Consider the following 7,705-nt stretch of genomic DNA (forward strand, 5'->3'; position numbering starts at 1 on the left):
GGCATCACGATCGATGCTTAGCCTCCGTGTAGGAGACCATTGGTTAGTTAAGAATGCTTTTAAATAGAGCGGGGAGAAGGAACGAGGGGAGGGCGAAGAAAGCGGAGAAAAGAAGAAGAAGGCAGCAGGAGGAGATCGAAGGAAGATTTTGAAGAGGCGAGCGGCTAAGAAGAAGAAGAAAAGAAAAGAAAGGTCTTTCTCTCTCTTATACCCTATATATATCTATATATATATATATATATCGCGATTATCGGCATGTCTGGGATCACGTAGTGTCGTGGTGTCGTCGGTTTAGACAGCGTTATTCTTTTAAATACGATGCTTTGATGTGTGCCTTGTACGATGTTGTTGTTGCCGATTGCCTTAGCCATGGTTGATTCTTTGCTTCCTTGATGAGGCCATGAAGGCGAAGGTGCTGGGAAGGGTTGTGAAGAGGAGATGTGGATTGATATTAATGGCATTAGATAATCGATGACATGTGTCATCAAAAGTGATAGTGGAAATATGATAAAATTATATTCAAAGAATTCATGAAGACCCATTTATTCATAAATCCAAAAATACAAAGTACAATGCTCATAAAAGAGCTCTAATTCATATTCCAGAGTGACGTACATTATATCCAGAGTAACTTGTTGATGTGGCGGCTACTTGGCTTCTTGGCAGAGATGGTATACTCAATATCAAAATACATGGCAAATGGAACCTTTATATATAAAAATCTGGTTGAAGAAATGGCAATCTAAAAAAATACCAAACCAGCAAAGGATGATATGAAGTAGTAAGACCCAGAACAAACGATGATTTCTTGAAGCAACGGCTAAATTTATTTTGAGGTATCAACAAGATATGAATCTCAAAACAGCAATGAATCATGTAACGCAGTGACAAAGCACAGGCAGCGGCAGTGATATATATATATATATAAATTATATGTTCACACATTAAATAATAACATTTATAATTTGCAAATTTTCTCGCCTCTACTTGTACTTGAGCCCTTAATCGGAGGTTCCTAAGATTTCAGTCTAGGGTAATTAATAATAGAGGCTTGCCTCTATTAGGAAAGGAAGAGCCCACAAAGATAAAAATAAACAAAATAAAAATAACATTTGTGATTCGACATATCGCTTGGTGTTTCTTAACTGACACGACGCCAGGGTGCATATTTTCGATCCCACAAATTCTGGCACGCCCGGTGGGACACTTTAATTCCTCCTCCCATCTTTGAGGCTCAAGTACAAGTGAAGGCATTGCTTTTTATAACTCATGTATAAAAAAGTTAATATTATTGATATTTTTATTGCAGGTGAAATGACGTTTAAGAGTTCAATTGCATCCGGAAGCCCGAAGCTCACTATTTTCCTTGGAGAAGGATCGGAAGTCCAACTACCCAACTGTGTTTTCAACACTGGAGCTGCTGGAGCTGAAATGAGGTTTGGCACAATCTCCAAATCTGATGCAGCTTCGTGAAGAGAACATCATATCCTCGAGGAAAAACCCGACGGTCCCACGCTTGCCATCTAGGGGTCACGCCCAAATGTCATTGTTCCCCGTGATTTGAGAAGAATATTATCGATGAAAAACCAAGAACCTCTGCCTTTCGTAGGCTATCATGTCCAAAAAAAGATAGTTTCTAGCATATGATGAAGATGACGAACCCACTTTCACCGCTATCGCCAAAGGGAAGGAAAGTGGGATTTTTCCAATCAAGAAGCTAAGCCAAGGAAAAGTGTGTTTTCAAGGCTGACACCCAAGAGAGTGAAAACCCCAAATCACAAATTAAATTTTGTGACATTCCAAAACCAGAAGGATAATCGAATGGGTTCCTTCAAAAACTCATTTGGACCACTTAATATGGTGAAGAAAGAAATGCAACCACCGCAGAGTCGCTACATCGACCATATGACAGGAAAGGCGGTAGACCCCAAAATCTTATAAAACTTCCTTTCGCAAAAAAATCTCTATAAGATATATGCAGAAATCAAAGAAATTGCAATCGACAAAATTGAAGCCAAGGGAATTTTTATCAAAAGAAGAAGCGTTAGTGCCGAAAGCACGTAAAACTGCTTTTTGATCGAATCGCTTTCACAAAATGATCAAGCTTTCACAACTCCGAGCTTCACAGTGGTCAAGCTTCGCTTTCTACTCAAAGTTTGACCGAAAGAAGAGGAGTGAAGATGAATATATGTCCGATGGTGATATTGAAATACTACATCGTCCGAATGATTACCAAGCTCGAGGAGATCCAACAAATGAACAAGAACAACCCCGACTACCACAAGATCACGTAGACGGGCACCGATTCTCAAAGTATGGTTAGAGAGGAAGGTTCAAGTCATATTCCACATGATACACCAAAAAGATTACAAGGGGTAGACCCTCCAAATAAAGATGATGAAGATGAACCAGTTTTTGGTTTAGACCAGACAACATTATGAAGAAATTCCAAGAAATGGAAAATAGGGAAGCAGAATACAAGAAGATGAATGAAAATTATGATGGTGTTAATGGATACAGTGTTCCAGATGCAAAAGCAGATGGCATCCTTAATGGCAAAATGGGCCCCGAACAGTACAGAGGCCAAAATAATCTCAATCCCTTCAACCAAAAGAGACTGCTCAAGCAGTGGGGCCAGGAGGAACAACAAGTACCCCAATCCAAGAACATTCAGTTGTAATGACTCGGGAGGAGATACAATAGATGGTGGCTACTCGAACTCAAACATGCCAAAAATAGCGAGATAAGAGTTGATAGTGACAAACCTTATCCCGCTATCATGATTTAGTACCCTATCCCAAAGGATACAATGTGCCTAAATTCAAACAATTCAATGGGATTGGTAATCCTGATCAACACTTGGCCCACTTTGTGACAAAGATGTGGAGACACAAGTGCAAAAACCATCACTTCTCCTCGGACAATTTTTCTCGCCACCTCACAGGAGTTTGCATTTGAGTGGTATGCAAGTTTGCAACCCGACTCGATTCAAAAATTGGCAACAAACTCGAAAGATGCGTTTCGAGTACGGGTTTTGAGGTGTCAGTGATAAGATTACAATAGTCGATCTTAGGCCACTCGCCAAAAACAAAGATGAGAAAGTAGTTGATTACATTATGAGATGGAGAAACCTCGAGTATTAAATGTGAACAACCTCTCGACCAACCTCAAGCAGCTTGGATTGTTACTCGAACATTGATAGCTGGATGACACCTTTCTTAAGTACATCCGCATCACAACATTTCAAGAGTTAATCTCACAAGCCAAGAAATTGGAAAAGGACTAGCCCAAGGGTGTTGTCTAATTTCCAAACTTCTAGAAATGATAAACCTAAAAAAAGCGTAAGGTGTCAAGTACATTGCTACAACCTTCAATGTTGATAAAGGAAAAAAAGCACTATAGAATCATATAAAACCGTAACAAGCTAAGCTCACTCACCTTTAGGTGCTCCCTCGAATCGAACCAAGACCCATTCCTTCTTTCGAAAGATAGAATGAACAAAAAAAGTACTCTTTTTCAAGAGATAAAGTGCTAAAAAAATTTTTAAAGATGCCGTGAACGGAGGTCTACAACCCGCTCGAGTGCAAAAAGACCGAAGAACAGAGCAAGAAAGATCATCCTAATTATTGTCCATATCACAGAGTGTTGGGGCATACAATTGAAGACTCGCTATAGTTTTTAAAGATTGGCTTGAGCGCCAATATCAAGAAGGCAAGATCACACTCTAAGAATGTTCTCTTGGAACAACCTGCTGAACATATCCGTTATGTGACTACCCTAGGCTATGAGGGATCATTCCAAAGGAAAATCACAATGATGGGTAATAAAATAATGCTCCCTGCTCATGATTTGATGGTAAACCTCCTTCTGCTCCGAAGAATTGTGGGAGGTATTCATATCCAAAAAAAGTCGAAGAAAATGTCGAAGAAGTTGGCCGAGCTTCCCAGTGATCAAGTGGAGAAATGTCGAGAAACCTCCCGAGGGACTTCCAAGAAAGCAAAACCAAGAAGAAAAAAATAAGAAGAAAAAGCAAAAAAACGTGAGCACTCAAAAACACAAGAAATCCATCATAGAACAATATATTGAATCACTTGAAGAATATGAATGTAAGGAAAGGGTGTTGATCACTCTTAAAGAGTATTTCCCCGAGGAAGTGAAAGAGCTACTTGAGGAATTAGATGAAGAAAATGATGAAACGATGCAAGTGGAAACTTGTAGGGCTATTTCTGGAGGTGAATACCCCATATATAACCAAAATGATGATGGAGATAGTTTTTTTCCGAGTCAAGAACTCAGTATGATTGCCATGGTCGGCTTTATATTAGCAAGAAGTAGAAAAAGAAGATAGCATTCAGAGAAAGAGTAAAGAAGGCAAATGCCAAACTCTCAGAGCCACACCACTCGGAAAAAGCCAAAGAATCCATACTATACTCCAAAGACACCAAAATATAAAAATCTTTGAGAAAAAGTGATGCTCTGCTAAAGAAATTCCTTCTTTCATATGAAGAGTGACAGAGGAATCAGCTGATAGGCTAATGCAACTACATATTGCTGATAATAAATGGGATGAATCTGGGATATATCCTCCAGAGTCGACAAGTGATAATGTTGATTCAAAAATCATGAAGCCGACATTCTCAACAGCAAATGCTAAGGATAAATCCATTCCTTCAATCATTGAAATCAGAAAAGACAAAAGAAGAGAGATTTTTAATCGAGCCATGGAAGAAGGGCTAGATTTACCTAAGCCCAAAAGGTCGTGCTTGATGCATTTGGACAGCTACCCAAATTATTGTCCATATCACCGACTTATGGGACACACTATTGAAGATTGTCGAAATTTTCAAGAATGGCTACAAAAGCAAGTTTCCCTGGGAAATTTGAAGTTAACTGATGATTATTTCGAAGTGAGAGGTGTTTGTTGTGCCATAACATGTCTGGAAGGTTCTGACGATGAGTTGAATTTTCCAGGTGAAGAGGATGAAGTATCCTGCCACGTACATCAAATGCAACTTAGAACTGGCAAGTTACTCCAATCAAGACAAGCTTCTACCTCCAATGATAAAAACAAAGAGAAGATGATAGAGGAGGAAAATGTCTTACCAAAGAAACCATTGAAGAAACCAGATTATAATATCCTGGCACACCTAAAGAAAGTCCCGGCTCTACTTAGCATGTATGATGCACTGATGATGTCAACAAAAGTCAGGGAATCTTTAATACATGCTCTACAAAACCCTGAGGAGTATCAGGCTTATTTTGCTGAAATTAATATGATAGAAGCTATGTATGCAACACATACACTTTCAGTATCATTTACCGATGAAGACTTACTACTTGAACTCGCAGAGCATAATAGACCATTGTATGTGACATGGTCTTGTGACGGCATAAAAGATCAATCGAATTCTTGTTGATCCAGTGGTCTTCCTTAAACCTAATGACCCTCAAATACTCTTCGGGCATTAGCTCTGAAATATGTCATTTATCTCCGTAAAGGATCATTATTCAAGGCTTTAATCAAGCATAGTCGAAAAGCATTGGGATCTATCACTCTCCCGCTCAAGTTTGGAAAGATCATATCTCGATGTGAAGTTCCATGTAATTGATGCCGATGCCTCATACAAAGCTTTGTTGGGTAGGCCATGGATCCATGAAAACCGGATGGTCCCTTCAACCCTTCATCAATGCATGAAATATATGGTGGATGGAGAAGAACACGAATTGATGGTGAAATTCAACCTTTTGGTGTCCATGAAATACATTATGAGGATGCCAAATACTACCTTTGGTATCTCCAAAGGGGGCAAAAACATCGAACTTGATGGAAAAGACTTTGGCAAAACCATCTAATGCTATGTCAATATCCAAAAAAAGAAAGAATCAGCATTGCCTCACTATGGCAAAGTGATACTCGAATCTTCGTGAGATGAAAATGACACAAGTCAAAACCGGAGGGTCCGCCCAAGAAAGCACATTGCATATCACAAGGGTTCCAGATGGCCTCAGAAATCCCTTAGATGATTTGAAGGTTGACACAGTTGAGCAATTGAAGACATTCTATGTGCCAGCTCGAAATAAGGATGGAAGAGGCATTCTCTTCTACAGAGTTAAAAATAACAAAAATTTCAAATGATGACATTATACACATTGAACAAGAAGAGGATAGTGAAATCCAACCTATAAACTTTCCAAGCCAAGATCCTAAAAAAACTCGGGAGGATAGTTGAAGAGTTTGGGGCAAAAATAAACCCGGGTCAAAGAAATCATATCAAAATTTTCATCAATTATGGAACCATTCCCATCCTGACAAGAGGGGTAGGTTATTCTGAACCTTCCAGATATTCGTGTTACATGATGGAGTCTACGGAAGAAGAAGATGTTAAGATGAAAAAGTGCACCACCCTGAATTAGAGGATGGTGGTCAAGCAACAATTGATGAGTTAATTGAAATCAACTTGGGAAGTGATGAAGACCCAAGACCAACTTTTTTAAGTGCACTAAATCGACGAAGAACAAAAAAAGAATCCTTCAAGGCTCTTTTGAAAGAATATATTGATCTGCTTTTGCTTGGAATTATAATGAGATGCCGTGGTTGGAGAATGAAGTAGCATGCTCACAGATTAGCTATTGATCCCAATGTTACTCCAAATCAAGCGTGCCCCAAGAAAGATGAAATTTGATTTAGAAGAAAAAGTGATAGAAGAAACAAAAAAAGTTGATAGAAGCAAAATTTTATCAGTGGAAGAAAAAAATACCCAGATTGGGTTGCCAAAGATAGTACCCGTGAAGAAAAAGAATGGGCGTATAAGGATATGCGTTGATTTCGTAGATTTGAACAAAGCATGTCCCAAAGATGATTTTCCTTTACCAGTCATGGAGATCATGATCGACAACACTTCTGGGTATGAAATGTTCTCCTTTATGGATGGATACTCAGGGTATAATCAAATCAAGATGCACCCAGATGATGAGAAACATACTGCCTTTCGAACACCTATGGGCATATATTGTTACAGGGTAATGCCATTTGGCTTGAAAAATGCGGGGGCAACATATCAAAGAGCTATGACCAGAATATTCGACGATTTGATTCATAAGGTCATTGAATGCTATGTAGATGATCTGGTTGTGAAAACAAATTCAAAAGACAAACATCTTGATGATCCGAGGACCGCTTTTCATACGCCCTCGAGAATATAAATTGAAAATGAACCCAATGAAATGCGCCTTTTGGAGTCCTATCGGAAAGTTTCTGGGTTTTTATTGTGAGACATCGAGGGATAGAGATAGATCCTTCTAAGATCAAGGCAATCATGGAAATGCCACCTCCACAAACATTGAAGCAATTGCGTTCTTTTTCAAGGGCGCTTTGGCATATATCGAAGATTCATTTCCAACTTATCGGAAGATGCAAAGCCTTTTTTTCTAAGTCGGTCAAGAAAAATACACCTTTTAAGTGGGATTCTGAATGTCAGAAAGCTTTTGAAGATATAAAGCAATATTTGTTGAATCCACCAAGATTAGCGGCCCCACTTCGGGAAAACCACTAATCCTATATACTCGCTGCCTTAGAAGGATCATTGGGAGCCATGCTAGCTCAAAAACAATGAAGATGGCAAGGAAAAATGCATTATATTACCTCAGCAGAATGTTGATAGGAGCTGAGAGTAAATATACACCCATTGAGAAGCATTGTTTAGCC

Source organism: Dioscorea cayenensis, chromosome 9, assembly GCF_009730915.1.
Source record: "Dioscorea cayenensis subsp. rotundata cultivar TDr96_F1 chromosome 9, TDr96_F1_v2_PseudoChromosome.rev07_lg8_w22 25.fasta, whole genome shotgun sequence".
NCBI classification, from domain to species: Eukaryota; Viridiplantae; Streptophyta; class Magnoliopsida; order Dioscoreales; family Dioscoreaceae; genus Dioscorea; species Dioscorea cayenensis.